The sequence below is a fragment of the Uranotaenia lowii genome, chromosome 2 (genome assembly GCF_029784155.1).
Source record: "Uranotaenia lowii strain MFRU-FL chromosome 2, ASM2978415v1, whole genome shotgun sequence".
In the NCBI taxonomy this organism is placed as follows: Eukaryota; Metazoa; Arthropoda; class Insecta; order Diptera; family Culicidae; genus Uranotaenia; species Uranotaenia lowii.
Window position 1 is genome coordinate 1,321,440 of NC_073692.1, and position 15,644 is coordinate 1,337,083.

At 35.8% G+C, this 15,644-nt stretch overlaps 1 protein-coding gene across 1 annotated transcript in view; it reads right to left on the reverse strand.

The window, feature by feature from the left end:
• The window catches only part of LOC129745962 (acyl-CoA:lysophosphatidylglycerol acyltransferase 1-like), a 36,918-nt gene that overhangs the window by 12,804 nt on the left and 8,470 nt on the right, over positions 1-15,644 (reverse strand). The gene's annotated exons all lie outside the window — the stretch shown is intronic.

Below are 15,644 nucleotides of genomic sequence, written 5' to 3' on the forward strand. Positions count from 1 at the left end.
AGAAGTTTAGTTCTACTAATATGCAAACAAAAAAAAACTAGCGAAAAAACTCTAAATCAGAAAGAAGTTGGAAGAAAGGGTTGGACTTAACCCTTCGTTTCATAAAGTATCAATTTTGCAACAATTAGTGTATGGAAAAAGTGAAAAATCGTATTTTATTTTAATTTTTTTTCTTGATGTACTCATCATTTCCAACTGTAAAAAATGATTTTTAAGGAAAAATATAAAATCATGAAATGAACGGTTAAGATTATTTTCATTTTCTTATGTAAGCAAGCACATATGCAGAAATAAATTTTGCTCGGGATATTTACAAAATCTGTAGCTTTTGAACCTATCAAATGTGCCTCCACGATTACACTATTTTTGTTTATTTTCAAGTTTTCTAATAAATTTGGAAACCACTGATTTACAGGAGCAATATCAGTTTGCCTTCCCAATCATCAACGGATGGAAGAACCAAAATGGAGGTTAAAGGTAACAGAGAGGAGCGAAGAAAAAAATCTCACGCCAATGGATGTGAGGTCAAAGGTTTTATAAATAGCACTTCCTCCCTGCCTTCATTGACTGACTGTGCCGGCCGCTGCTGGCTGATTGCGAAGGAATGCTGGCCTTTTCATATCAACTTCGGCAGTAGGTTTTCTATAGGTGTCTACTGTTTTGCAGGTGCCAAAATTGTTCTGTACCTTTTTCTATCCTGCGCTGTTTGAATAAACGAAAGCACTCACTCGGGATATCATTATCTGACTTCTTCCAGGAGTATTTCCCTTCCTGCGATTGCTACAGTGAGCGAAATAAGAATAGCAACACTATGTGTTTTGCTTGTTAAAATATGAATGATTGAAAATTACGAAAATTTTCTTCCACAGTTTGTTCCGAATTGCTTAACGGATAAATCAAGCATAAGTTTATTTTTTTTGGACCTAGCAACTGTCGTTGATAACCAAAAATGTGAAAAGGGGGTGCGAAATAAGAATAGCACCACTTGAGTTTTTCTACAAAAACAAAAATATTTTTAAAAATTTACTGTGTAAAAATGAATAATAATGCTTCGACGAATTATTTGAATAGATAACTGCATTTTATTAGTTTTCCAGAATTACAAAAGTTTTCAAAGGTATTAAAAGGGGGTTTAACACTAGAAGGACCGTCAAATTGAATATACCTATTCGGACCGTGACCAGTGAAAATGACTGGTAAAGGGGAAAATTTTTATAACATAATATTTTTAACTTTTTTCTATTGAAATTATTTTGTTATTTATTCGATAACATATTTGTTATAAAATGGAAATATTTTTTCACCATGGGTGCACGGAATCACCTCATTTTGGCATAGTTGACGAATGCGTGTATGTCATAAAATGAATATTTCAAATAATTATCAAAAAATTAAAACACATTATCAATCTTAATATAAAATCATGTTATATGGCTATGGGTATTGACCATGGGTGCACGGTTTCACTTCAATTTTGTTTTAGTAAATATTTTCTAGCATCCATCGCTCTAAAAATTTTCAACACGTTACCTATAAATTATACCTGATATTGTAGGTTTTGAAGCATATTTTTTCTATAAGTAGAGCAATTTACCATGGGTGCACGGATTCACCGCCATTCATCCAAAATCACTTTTTTTGCATGCTAAAGGTAAAAAATAAAGGCTTTTGTAGATTCAAATGAAGATTTGTGTTATACACATGGTATTTCTTTATGGGTGCACGGATTCACCGCGTTTTAATCAAATATTGGACTTTTAGCAAATTTTTAAAAAAGCATTTTTTCAAATCTTAACTAAACCAAAGTCGAAACCATGTCTTTCATGTTGAGACTTAATGATTTTAAAAACGATTTTTATTTTAAGTTCCGTTTTTTCATTCCTGGAAAAGAAATATTTCAATTATATCTTGAAATAACCAATTTATTTATTTATTATTAAAAAACAGGTTTTTGCAATCATGTATTCATCTGATAAGATCTGATCAACATCCAAGAAATTGGAAAACGGTTACCATGGACCGAATGAATTTTAGGAATTATATGCATCAAGTTATGTCGTGCGACGAAAAACAGTGAAAATAAAAATAATGAATCAACATTGTCAAATGTATAAGTTGATTTGTTTTTCCATAAAAGTTTTTCGATTGACCAATATTGCATTTCAAATACCTATCATATCTAACTCAAAAATATTTTGTGTTCTGAAGCAAGTTGGAAACTATTTATTTCTATGTAATTTACAATGGCGAATTTACAGCCACTCCGTGCACCCATGTTGAAATATCTTAGCGTCGATGTGGTCTATCAGATAGGCTGGCGCGAGTCTGGTCTAGGTATGCCAGGCGTACTGGGTTCGATTCCCGGTATCGACAAGAAAACTTTTAGGTTCGAACCCCATAAGCTGCTGACAGGTAAGATGTGTTTCCTCTTATAATAAGAATGTTCAATCAGTTGCCAGCTGGCCAGGTATATACACGGGCAACGATGCCGCATTTTTATCGGTATTATCAGTGTATCTTATTCTCACCCATAAAAGTCTCAATAACAGAAAGAGATACACTGATAATACCGATCAAAATGTGGCATCAGTGTACACGGGTACCGGAATACCTGTAAGTGAACTTGCATTGAAAATTTGTCGAACCTAATAATCTAAGAATGCATGTTAAAACATAATTGGGCACAAACTGCGGTGAATCCGTGCACCCACGGTGGATAACCAACATATAAAAATATTCCTTGCACCCATGTTGAAATATCATTTAAAATATTCAGATTCATAGCTGATGTCTTCAAATTTGAATAAATGAGTACACAATTCATAATTATTTTACTCATTCTAGTTTAGTATAAAACATATTTATCATCTAAAACTACTCGATTACTCGAATGGACATGTACTAAATCTAACATAACTTTTGTAAATCTTGATGAAATTTCACCAAATTTTGACAGAAAGTTTGATTATAGTAGAGCAACAAAACAGACCAAAAAAATTGGGACTCAAGTGCTTGAAGCGCCACACAGCGGCCAATCCGAGAACTTTTTCTACAAATCATCATGACTTCGCATCGAAAATCAATAATTTCATAACGAATATCACACTTCTGCCCACCATAAATCAACTAGGGCTCATTGTCTTGAATGTAGATTGCAAATGAAACCAAAAGCAAGCGAAAAAAAATTATCTTGTTTGAGTTATAGGGTTGCCAGTCATTTTGACTGGTCACGGTCCGAGTGTCCATGGCTAAATTTTTCTCGCTTATTAAAAGAGCTAGTGAAATATCAAATACACAGTTTTGTAGAGATTCAAAATTCATGAAAAGTCGTATTTTTTGCGAATTTTTAAAGCGAAGTATTCAAAAGATATTCAACAAACAAAGTGTCCAACCAGTCATTTGGACTGGTGCGGTCTTTCTAGTGTTAAAGAGATGCTCCTCTAGCGTTAGGGAATTTGATATTTGAGCTATAAAACTTTAGCAAACTGCTTGATTTTTCATTAACATTCATAAGTATGATGCAAATTGATGAAACATAGATTTGAGGCTGAGTTTGAGTCCAAAAAGCAGGTTGGAATTCAGAAATACTAATGTATTTTAATAGTCAAACACTATTTCTATAGTTTTAAGTCATAGATGGCAGCACTATCTTGCCATTTAACCAAATTCAGGCCCATTTTCGAATATCCGGGACTAATTAGGGAGTGCTGGATGATTTTGGTCAAGAAATAAATACATGTACCGTGTGAACGCTTTGGAAATTCTAAGATCACTAAATCCAAAAAAAAAATAGAATTGCATCAAGGTCACTAAAAGTGAATTTTTTGGACCGATTATCAGAATAAAGTTATACTTTGCGATGGAGCTTGATGGACCAGACGGCTAGCAGTATTATTGGTATGATTTGCAATTGAATCGGAAGTTTAGATGAGCAGGAATTTTGGCGGTTGTACATTTTTGTGCTGGTGAATCTTTTGCAAATCCGGAAAAGCTTTCTGCAGCGTAAACTTCCACAAAACTGTGATGGGAAAATACCACAAAATGATGAATATGGGCCTAAATAAACCTGGAAAATTAATATTGAGACTAAATTTGGTTTTAACTGCATGATAGTGCTGCCATCTACAACTTTGGTTTACTGAACCAAATCAAAGTTTTTGATTTCCAACCTATTTTTTTCTGATTCAAAATTAATCCCGTATGCATCATTTCACGTCATTTTAATGAAGAAAGTAAGTAGTTTGATAAAGAATAACAGCTCAAATATCAAATTCCTTAATGCTAGAGGAGCATCTCTTTAAACCCCCTTTTAAAACCTTTGTAATTCTGAAAAACTCCTTAAAATGCAGTTATCTATTCAAATAATTCGTTGAAGCATTATTATTCACTTTTACATAGTAAGTTTTTAGAAATTATCTTGTTTTTGTTGAAAAACTCAAGTGGTGCTATTCTTATTTCGCACCACTTTTTCACATTTTTGGTCCTCAACGCTAATTGCTACGTCAAAAAAAAACTTATGCTTGATTTATCCGTTAAGCAATTCGGAACAAACTGTGGAAGAAAATTTTCAATCATTCATATTTTAACAAGCAAAACACATAGTGGTGCTTTTCTTATTTCGCTCACTGTATACTAACTGCTAGCCATTTATTCACAAGAATGCAGCAAGGACCAAAAACATAAAGCATCAGCAGGGGCCTGGCTGTATACCTGTTGTACAAAGATCCAGATCATTCGAAATATAGAATCACTTTTTATGTAATCTACCGTAACAACACATTCATTTTCCTGTACCCTTGACAAAATTACAGATTGATTTAGTATTGGATAAGTCTAGTTGAAATTGCACTAATATCTGTTAAAAAAAAGGTGTAAATCAGAAATAAGTTTTTTTCGATTTTTTTTTACTGACAATGTATTTTATTAATTGTACTTCCTTTCAATAACAGAGTGGCCAACGAATTGCCATTATCAAATTCCCGGTTTTTCCGATTGGGATTTTTTTTCTGGTTTCTATATAGCAATAAAATAGGTTTTAACATAGATTGTGTACTGAGGACTAAGACATTTTATAAATTTTTAATGTAAAAGTGTACGATAACACAATCTGCAACAACCTCCAAAAGGCATGCGAATTCTCAAAAATTACGGTAATTTTACAAAATGAAGTATCAGTAGTAAAGGTAGGGAAAATAGTAAAAATTAATTTCAGAAGCACATTTCAGTATCAATTAAAACTCTATGTATTATTCTAGATTCACAAAAAATTGTTAGAATTAGTATGTTATTATCTCATTCTAAAAAAAGAATTCAAATGGATATTGTTCCAAAAGTTTTTGAGAATATTGAAAAAAAAACAAACAAATATGTTGTTGAGAGCTATACGGTAGAATGACTAGATCGGATGAATGTTACAAACGGAATAACAAATTATTCAAACACCATAAGACTATTGGTACTAACAAAAGGGTGATCTGAGCAGTTTTTCAACATGGCAGTGAATACAAATTTATTCAAAACTTTGTTTTTATTTGTGGAAACTATAAATTTCCTGAGAAAAATAACTGTTAAATCTTGTATGAAAATCATTAATTTACTAATTTCAATGCATTTCGCATTAGTATATATAATTTTACAGGTTTTTTTTCTGACAAAATTTAATTTTGAAATTTTCAAATGAAACCAAAATGAAGCTTTTTTCGGAATAGATCGATACATGCCGAACTCAAGGGGGTGAATGGGTCGGTTTAAACAAAACAGTAGAAAAATATATACTGATAATTTCCATGAAAATTGAAACAAAGTAACATTAAAGAATAATGTATGGCGTTATTTGTAAACGTTAAACTATTTTAGCAAAATATAAAGGATAACTCTTAAACAGTGGATCACATGCCGCTCAGTCGGTCACAAGGCCAGTTTGACATGCCTGCTTTGGACTGTGTTGCTGACTGATTCTGTCCGGCCGATTCGAGAATTTTTTTTTAAATCCCTAGAAAAACAAAACATCCTTTGCCAACGCAGTTCCTAATCGGTTCTATCAGTTCAATCACATTCTTGAGCAATTGTTATCCGAACGAGTTTTAAGTACCTATTTTTTATTCTGAATGACGAAAAAGTTCACTGACTTCTAACCCAGTCATGGTCGCTTTGTTGCGTCGCGGTAAAAAATAGTATTTTACTGTTGAAAAAATGTGTGTTTTTTGCGTAATTTCGTCGGTTTAGTTCCAATAAGTGAACGCGCAATATAGTTTATCCTATCGTTAAGTGTTAAGCTGCTATAGTTACGGCAAACATCGTTTTTGTTTTACGTGATTCCAAAAAATCGGGAGCCATTATGAAGTTCATCGTTTTGGTGTTCCATACGAAATATCTTGTGAGTTTTCACTTGTGGCGAGAAGTGAGCTTTGATGTTCGCTCTAGTAGGTACAAGTAAGGTTTCGATACCACCAATATTTCGAGTGATTGTTTGATCAACAGTTTAAGTTGATTAAATATTTTCATAATCTCAACCCAAATGTGGAAATAGAAAATATATGTAAACATATTTCTTAAGAAAAGCTACATGCCGATACATGAAAAAAAAAATTATTCGTAGGAATTAGCTTTAATGCTTAACGCAAGTCAGTGGGCCGAGCGTCCGTTCAGCTCTCCACAATAACTCACCTTGTGAGTTGTGATCGAGTTTGGAGTCTCTCTCCTTGTGAGATTTAGTAGTGAGGCACTACTATTGTCAACTCGAGGTAAGTGTATGCAAAGTTTTTGCACTGTGTTGCTGTTTTACTCAATCCATTTTGCTACATATTGTTTCTTATATTATAAATAAGAAACCATTTTCAAAAAGTCGCAAGTACAAAAAAGCTTATTATCAATCACCAAATCCTATTTTGAATGATAAACGCTACATGCAATCCTATTCCTTTTTAGTATATTTGATTAACTTTTGAATATATACCATTTTGGAAAGTTTTGCTTCAAATATTGGTTTTCAGACATTATATAAATAACATTCGTGTGAGTGACTTTTTTTAAATAAATAGCTATATATAGCAAACGTTGATGAACTTTTCAAATTCTTGAATTCCATACTTTTGTGCGATTACTGTTTGGGAAAAAAAATAATTCGAGAGCCCAACGTGGCAATGTATATTGCTTTCATTAGTACCTTGATCCTTCTCGAGAAAAGGTGTACATAGTTTTGAAATCTTTAGAAACTTCTAAATGTCTTCAGTTGATCCTAATATGGACACCGTTAGTGAAGACGAACTACTCGCGAGTCCGTGTGAAGAAACAGCCAAACGTCCCGCCAAGTCTCCAGCCGCCAACAGGGACAAGAAAGCGCGTAGAGTAAAGTGGGGCAAGAGTACGCAGGCGGAAAGAGTACGCACTAGGCTTTTACAGTAAACGACAACATTGAAACTAGCAACACTGTACTGGTTTGACAGGTCATCGAGTCAGCTGATCATACGTGTTTTTGTTTGTCGTTTGGTTCGCACACGTCGGAGAAATGAGTTAAGTTCAAATTTTTCCAATTTTTATGTAATTTTATGCGTTTTGGAAACATTATTACGCTTCGTGGAAATTCGCTAATCAAATCTGCATACGTGACAAAGGACACATAACTAACATAGATTAAATCTGTGGAAAACTCATGCCAGGATAAGATCGGTATATTTAGCACTTTAGCTCACTAATGGTCGTAGGGGGCAAGAGTACGCAGGTTTGGTGGGGCAAAAGTACGCGTTGGTTTCCTTCGTCTTTTTGATAGCATTTGGAAAGCTAACCCAAAGAATAATCATGTTTTCAATAATCAGGACGTACAAAAGGAAAACCAGCTGGAAGATTTTCTCTCCGGAGATGCTGGAAAACGCCAGTCCGGTTGAAGGACGGAGAATCGAAGCGCCGGATTGCTGAAAGCCTATTGCCGAAACAGCAGGTCGAACCGAAGCGTTATGAAGCTCCCGATCCACTGCCTTCAACTTCAGGGCGAGTGGAATTCATTGAAACGATCATATGTGATTCCTGCAGTGATTCGACCACTTCCGAAGCGTAAGGACCCTCAACAAAGACGGAAGAAAAGCCAAAAGTCTGAAATCATCACGAGCAAAAAAGATAAAACCTCCGGCGCAACGCAAACTTGCAACTGAGACAGACACTGCAAAAGGAACCAACACGACAATGAAGGAAAAGCCTCCTAAAGGCTCTGAGGCTCCAAAAGGAGCAAAGAGACCACGAAAGGCAAAGCCTGCTTAAAGCTCTTTTACTTCTGTTTTTTTTCTTCGATTTGATATTATAAGAGAATCCTTATGATTTTCAGTTTTTAACCCATGGAATATGAATTCACTGTTTTATTTTAACTATTGTTTGTGAAATAAAGGTTTTGTTTTGTTTAATAAACAATTATAATGATTCAAGACCTCACTTACACCGGATCAGAATAAAATACAATGAGCTAATTTTATGAGTACTCTTGCCCCACCTCATGCGAACTCTTGCCCCACTGGTGGGGTAAGAGTACGCTTTGGTAGTTTTTGAAAAATATGATTTTTTATCAATGTTTACAAACGTTATCAAAACTTTTTGCGTCATACAATCAAGGTAAAGAGCCTTACTTTAATATGGTTTAATTACTATGATCGATACTTTTTTCTTTAAAGAGATACAATAAGAACACAACTAAGTGCGTACTCTTGCCCCACTTTACTCTACGTGTATTTCAATGGAATTGAAATTAACGATAAAGCGCATGGACGGAGCTGTTATCGACCAACGGTACTTCGATCGGGTATCTGCAGAACTCGTTAGATCGATTCAGATGATTGCTGAAACCGATTACCAGCCGAGATTTTACGGATCTGGGTTTCTATCGGGAATCGAATGGTACCATGCGGCCGAAATGGAAAGTCTTACATGGCTAGGGAACACTTTGACCGAACTGAAAAATAATGGGAAAATTCCTGACCTGGTCGTGCTGCTGTTTTCGCCGGTTCCACCGTTACGGCGAGGCAGGACAACGGTGCCAGGTTTTTCCGCTGCTGGAAAAGGAAGGCGAAAAAATCTTTCTCCAAACCATAGCGAAACAAAACCGCTCTTTGGATGTCCGTTTCTGGAAGGTCTACAAAATTACCCGCAGACCAAATAATCGATATTTGGTCATTTTTTCAATAGATGAAAAATCCGTAATGGAGCTAAAGGATCAAAAGTGTAACCCGATCAGGAGAGTATATCAAAATAATAACCCAAGCGTATCTCACCAAGATAATTACATCTGATTTAGTTATAAGTACTCGAGTACTTAAAATTATCGATTTTAAGTTTCTCCAATCTTAATTATATCTTATTCTGATTGACAGACCTGAATGGGGTTGAGCTCATTTTCAATGATACAGATTTTTTTTCGGATTGTCCTAATTAAAATGATTATATCTTATTTTGATATACGTACAACTTTTTATGAAACACGGACATCGAAGTCAACGGCCCAAACCGTACATTAATGAGTTTTGCTCAACAGATCCATAAATTTGAATCCAATTTTTGGGAAACCCCATCAGAAGATAAAAACTAAATTATTTCAAAATGAGATATTTTGATATTCAATATTTTCCTTTCTGGATGAGTAATAATTTAGTACTCGTAGGATGTTAAAATATCTCAAATTATATCAAAAAGTCCATGCAACCATAACTAATTCATATCAGCCGTTGTTTTAATTTAAACATAATAATAACTCATCCAGATAGGATATATAAACTAAAAATCTTATTTGAATTGTATGCAAAAAAGGATGGCGATTAAGAGATGAGAAACGAACTCATCACTTTTCCAATCCCATCCTATCCCATCAGCTGTGTGTCCTTGCTAACTACTTAGTTAAAAGTTTTCAACATATCCTCATATAATTGCATGTAAAAAAGGTTCACCTATCATTACTTTTTTCGGTATATCAATTTAATTCGGAGTGCACTTTTTTCCTTTCTAGAAAACCCCTTTTCAATATTTCCTTTTTTCTAAACCATTTTGAGAAACAAAATGGCTATCATAGACGAATCCTCATTACAATCCTCATCTTAATTTTTTATTTAAAAATTCGTAAAATACAGTTTACAGTTCTTAAACGGTAATGTTATACTGATAAAAATAGTGGAAAATTTAAACTATTTTTTATTAAAATTATTAGTTTTAGAGAGTTACCAGCGTTGATAGAAGATGATAGTTTAAAAAAGTTTATTTGTTATTTGTATAAAAAATCAACGGATCACATGTTGATCCAAATGATAACTTATCATAATTAAAATCCACTCGACACAGTTCTGGACACGTCTAATATTTTCCTTCGGAACACATTTTTCGAAACGTCAAAGTCGAAATGCGCAGAAAAACGCTTAAAAGTTTTTAAGATTCCGACAAAAGCGCTGTTGGTCCCATAGTTGTTCAGACGAATGGGAACGTAGAGCTGCAAATGCTGGTTTCTTAATCCTCGGGGTCGTACACTGAGAGGGACAGCCTCCAGCAGCGTGGGAGAGTCTTTTCTAGATGTCAGCAGGTCAGCCACAACCAGAACTCGAGTAGCGTTCCTACGAACTTGAAGCGTATCCAAGTCTATGAGGCGGCAACGATTTTCGTAGCTTGGCAGACGAAACGGATCGTGCCAATTCAAATGACGTAGGGCATAGCGCAGGAAGCGCCGTTGGATAGCCTCGATTCGTTCAGCTCCGATTTGATAGACGGGGCACCAGACAGCTGATGCGTACTCGAGAATGGAACGAACTACACAGAAAAAATTATTTGCTGTAAAATTACGGTAAATATCATGTAACAAAAAGGAGCAGGACATTTACCGTAATATTACAGGCCGAAATAATTATCAGTGTCATTGATTTTTACGTGATCAAAATTTTTTACAGGCAGAATTAAAATTACAGGTCCTGGATTTAAAGCCGTGCCTCATGCTTGCTTTTATAATTATTGTTAGAAATTATTTACAAAATGAATGGCATTTGAGATGAATATCAATTAAAACACAATCTTTTTAAAATGCTAAAAGAGCAATTATTTTATTATAGGAACTTAATCAAAAAATTCTACCTTATAAAGTTAGTCACTAAAGAATTACGATTTGCTCATTATGAGCTATGAAGCATGCTTGATAGCTTATAATGAGCAAATATAAAAAGTTACAATCGTCTACTAGGGTCGTCCATTTTTGCTTTTTCTTTCTGGGGTACATTTTTGCGTTTCTTCCGGGAGATATAAGAATGGTTGGCATTGCAGAAGCAGCTGTGATACCGACACAATGTGAAAATTAACAGCATTCTTAGATTTTGGTAGGCCAGCACTGTTGGTATCCGCATAATTGTTGAGTCCAACTTATAATCTGTAATAATAAGTCACCTTTAGTTTTCAAAGAAAAAAACAAACGAAATAAGGGCTTGAACATCTCACCTCCCAAAGAATGTTCCTAATTCAGTTTCTTCTTCATCAGGATGGGAGTAGTTTGGCCGGTGTTCCTACTTCTCAAACACGTCATAGGAGAAAATCAAGATTGCGGTGGTCACTGGAAAAAAATCAAATATAATCAATTTGTAACATAAAATATAAATATCTTTTTGATACCCACATTTTTATCGTATTTATTATTATGGGTCATCTGATAAATGTCGTTAAGGTTTTTCTGGCCCCTGTAAAAGAATGTGAATTTAAAAAGCATCATAAAAGCGGTTTAGCTTTGCTTGTTTCGACCATTTGCATCAATTTCGTTGTTTGTAAAATCCAATAATTGATACAAGTTTGAATCACTTGAGCGTATAATTGTTCTTTTTCGAGCCGTCTCTTGTGCACCGATGGATTTCCATTGAGTTGGGGGATCGCAGCTAGAATGGTCGAATATAACATTATACTTCATGCAGTTAGAACTAGAAACTTAAGGCAGAAACACAATACAGCGTCGGTCGTCGCGTCACGTCAGCGGTCAATGCTGTCGATAAGTACTAAAACGCGGACGCGACGCACCCGACGATTTTTGCATCACAATTCAGCGTCATGAAACATCTTAGATGTCTCATGACGCTGAATTGTGATGCAAAAATCGTCGGGTGCGTCGCGTCCGCGTTTCAGTACTTATCGACAGCGTTGATCGCTGACGTGACGCGACGACCGACGCTGTATTGTGTTTCTGCCTTTACCACTAACTTAACCAAAAAATTCTCCTCTTTGCCCGCTACACATTCCTCCGTCTCCTCAGACGACTCGACGTGCCTCGTTCTTTCCAGCAATTCTGCCAGGAATCGTTAACTTCCTGTTGCCGTCGATCATTTTCACCGAGATTGTGGTAGGTAAATCCGATATGACGAGCACAAACAATTTTTCGAACCGCACGTAAACGAAAACATAAACACCGCACGACTTTTGCGATTTGGGAGCGCACTCGTGAACTTTTGACGTTTTACTTTGGTGCGCAACTGGGATGCCAGGAGGACTTTATAATTTCCTTATGCGCAATTGAAAATTATATGACACTGCGTAATTCAAAGAGACGTAATTTTTTTTCGCCTGTAAAATTACGGCAAATGTCATGCTTCTTTATGTTACAGCAAATTTGCCGTAATTTTAAATGAGTTTTTATTTATTTTGAAGGAACTCAATTTGAAATTACGCGATTTTATAAATTACAGGTTATTTTATTTTACAGACAACCGTTTCAATGACACGTAATAGTCATTATTTTTTTCTGTGTATGCAGCAATAAAGGCTTTTAAGGCAGTACACGTCTTTGAAGTCTTTGGCCATGCGAAACAGGAATCCAAGGTTTCTAGAAGCTTTGTCAACAACATAGTTCGTGTGAGTCTGTAACTCCAGCCGGGGAAAATGATATAACCGAGCATTTGCTGCGGTTCAACGGCAGGCAGTTAATGTCGCACCAATGAGCAAACACGGAAAATTGCTGCTGTAAAAAGTCGATGTCGTCTTGGTCGTTTATGGCGTGAAAAAGTTTCAGGTCATCAACATAAGCAAGTTTTGTGCCTTCAAGGAGCGAGAGTGCGTCATTGAAGTAGATTACGAAAATTATCGGTCCTAAATGGCTTCCTTTGGGGTACTCCTGAGGGGGCAGGGGATTGCCTGGAAGAGGATTCACCAGTTCGAACGGATAGTTTCCGTCCCGTTAGATAACTCCGGAACCAATCCAGTAGAGATCAACAGAATCCTAAGCGTCCGAGCTTTGCGATTGCAATATCATGGTTCACCTTGTCGAACGCAGCTGAGAGATCAGTGTAAATGGCGTCAGTTTGGATCTTCCTGGAAAAGCAGTCTTGAATTAAAGATGTGAAGCTCAGTAAATTGGTATTTGTGGATCGTTTAGGCATGAATCCATACTGGTCGTTGGAAATGTGAGATTTTCAAAACGAGAAAACAGGATCCATAACGACCAGTTCAAAGAGTTTGGATATCGCGCATAGAGCTGATATCCCACGGTAGTTGCTAACATCTCTCTTGTCCCCTTTTTTATGGACAGGAAACATATGAGCTTCCTTCCACAGTGAGGGAAAAATTGTTCAGCGATGATTGAAAAATATATTTGATGGGAGTCAGCAATAGTGGCATAAAACGCTTCAAAACGCTTCTTTTTGCTGATTTTTTACGTGCTTCCAATTTTTTTTCGGACTGATCTTGAAGTTTCGCTGGAGCCGATTAAGATAATTCTGGTAGCAGCGCTTACTGGTCTTTTTATAAATCGAGTTCAGTTTGCGGTATTCGTTCTGAGCGTAGAGCGACTTGTGCTTGTTATAGTTACGAAGGGCAGCTTTTTAAGCTGTCTTCAGTTGCCGCAGTTCTTTAGTGACCCACGGAGCCCGTAGATAAGCACCTACGCTACGTTTCGGCACATGGCGATCGATAGTGTAATTAAGGATATTCGTAAATGTCTCTGCAGCTGCGTTGGGATCAGAAAGATCGAGCTCGACTTCCTGTTCGATGGATTCCAGAACGCGCAAGATAGCCTCGGAATCCATATTCTTGAAATCTTTATAGTAAGACGTTTTCTCAATGGGAGAATATAACCCAGCGGCACCGAGTGAGACCACTAGAGCTGGGTGATGTAGGACATCTTTGACGAGTGGAGCGGGAGCTAAATCGATCGTCGGAATCCTGAACCCTTCGTTAACAAAGCAGAGGTCAAGCAGTACAAAGTCAAAGTGTATGACATTTCGAGCGAGTGTTTTTCACTTCATTTGATTCGTCCTTGGTTAAAAAATGAAGCCTTTGTGATGATATGGAGAAAATCGATAATTTGTTTACACACAAATCGTTGTCCGGATTGTTCAGTATAACCTATAATGACACTACCAGTTGCGCTCTTTCTGCTGTTTTCGTGTTTATTTATACGTTCAGTTTTGCCCTAGTGGTGCCCCAGAAAGTGGACGGTAGAACACTGAAAATTCTGTCAGTGTTGCGGATGCGCGTGTGAGTGAGTGAGGTAGCAATACACTGACGACGATTTGTGTTTGTTTTTATCGGGTTAAGTGCAAAACTGAACGAGGGGAGAAAACAAATACGGTATTAGGAGCTTTGGTGTACAATGGCCACATCACTTACCAAGGTGATTTCCATTAATAATTACCTTTTCCCCAAATACTCAGCGTGAGATTTGTGGAGGGATGGCGTACAGCATCTTGGCCGGCGTCGTTGTTGAAAGAAAGAGATCCTCAAAACTGTACAGTGAGATTGCATGGCTCGTTCTTAGCAATCTTTCATTTGGTTCATTGTGCAATATTAATTACCGCGAGCCAATCACGGAGTGCAATCATTATGCCATTGGCCAGGAGGGACCGTAGTTGATAAGCTCAAGCTCATTCTTACATAGAATTCACCTTGGTATGCGCTCTCATTCGACATTAAACGCTCACTCAAAATTCAACACCTGAATTAAATCCCTAAACCTCTCATGTGCAAGTTTTCCTTTAAATTGTTTGTCCTTAAAACTTCTATTTGCAAATTTTCATCTCTCTCAGTCTGATGTATGACAAAGTCAAGATCGTTAAACAGTAAACAAAAACGAAAATTCGGATTCTGAAATTACAAAACCACATTTAATGAAATTCGAAATCGTTAAATTTGTCTGCCTGGCAAGAAGGCATTTAAAATAATTAAAAAAAAAAAATGTAAAATATAAAAAAAAATATTTTTGGTGTTCGTGAAAGTTTCCCTTTTTCAAATTTCAATTCAAAAGGTAAGATTTATCGTAAAATGTAAAAAAAAAAAAGTAAATTGTTGATTCTGTTGAATCATTTTCGATGAATTACCAATTTTTACTACAAGAGTTTTTTTTTATGTTTTCTAGTTTTTATGAAACTTAACCTTAAGACACAACCAACCATAAACACTCATATATTTGGAGAATAAATTGAGTCATGAGCTTAGTAAATACCGAAAATGAGTGGAGTTCACCATCGACACCTACTGATGCAGCTGTAGGTATGTATAATGAATGGTTCGATCCAGTCTGAATCATACCAACGACGAAAGATGATGTCACTCAACAGATAAGCTTATTTGTAACATTTTGAAAGAATTGTTATTTTTTTATGCACGTTATGTTCTTCCTTTTAAATTGATAATTCTCATCAGAGATTCGTTTTTTCATTAAC